At 39.5% G+C, this 898-nt stretch overlaps 1 pseudogene; it reads right to left on the bottom strand.

Moving 5' to 3' along the window:
• Window positions 1-327: 327 nt before the first annotated feature.
• LOC118602589 lies at window positions 328-446 on the bottom strand (annotated as a pseudogene).
• Between the last annotated feature and the right edge of the window lie 452 nt (window positions 447-898).

Raw genomic sequence — 898 nt, forward strand, 5'->3', positions numbered from 1 at the left:
ATTATATTAGTGTTTTTGTGAGGATTAAATGGATAAATATGGGAAGACGCATTTAAAGCAAGATTTGCCACAAAGTCTTTCAACCCTAGTTAGAAGCGATTATAGACATGAGGATAAATCTCAAATGTCCAGATGCCTCTGTTTGACTGTTAAAGGCACTGTTTTCTTCATGATTTTTACAGAAATTTCACTTGCACTGAATAGATTTGGTATCGTAACTTTTTTTTTTTTTTTTTTTAGGCAAGGCAACCCTTGGTTGACCACACAAATTGCAAGGACCTTGTTAGTTTACAATCCCTTATTATTATTTTTTTTTTCATTTTTTAACACCTACAGCACCTGGTCTTCCTAGGTGGTTTCCCAACCAAGTACTAATCAGGCCTGACCCTTCTTAGCTTCCAAGATCAGATGAGATCGGGCTTGTTCATGGTAGCATGGCCATAGACTGGTATCATAACTTTTTAACAGAGATGGGGAAATAAAAATCTCTTGGAGTTATTGGCCTAGAAAAATGTCAGAATCAACATTGGGTTCCCAGGCTTCTCCTACTCAAAGGCCATAGTGCTATCTTTCTCCTTCCTCTTCTCTTGCCCCTCCCCTTCTCTGCCCTTCCGTCCCTTCTAGTCCCTTCCATCCCCTTCTTTCCATTTGGCAACATGCATAGTTTTGAAGTATGGAGCTTGATGAGCTCTTTGAAGCCATTCTATCACACTTCCCAGAACACTCTCCTGAAGGCCCAATGAACCCCATGAAGGATTTATTTGACAATATTGTAAAACAATTATCAGGAGGCTTGACTATATACAATTTGATGGAGATAGAATCAGATATATCTGTTAAGGGCTACTGTTCTCCGTGTAAAATGCCAAGGTGGGACTGAAGGCTCTAAACGAGAGGT

Source organism: Rousettus aegyptiacus, unplaced genomic scaffold (assembly GCF_014176215.1).
Source record: "Rousettus aegyptiacus isolate mRouAeg1 unplaced genomic scaffold, mRouAeg1.p scaffold_m13_p_4, whole genome shotgun sequence".
Lineage (NCBI taxonomy): Eukaryota > Metazoa > Chordata > Mammalia > Chiroptera > Pteropodidae > Rousettus > Rousettus aegyptiacus.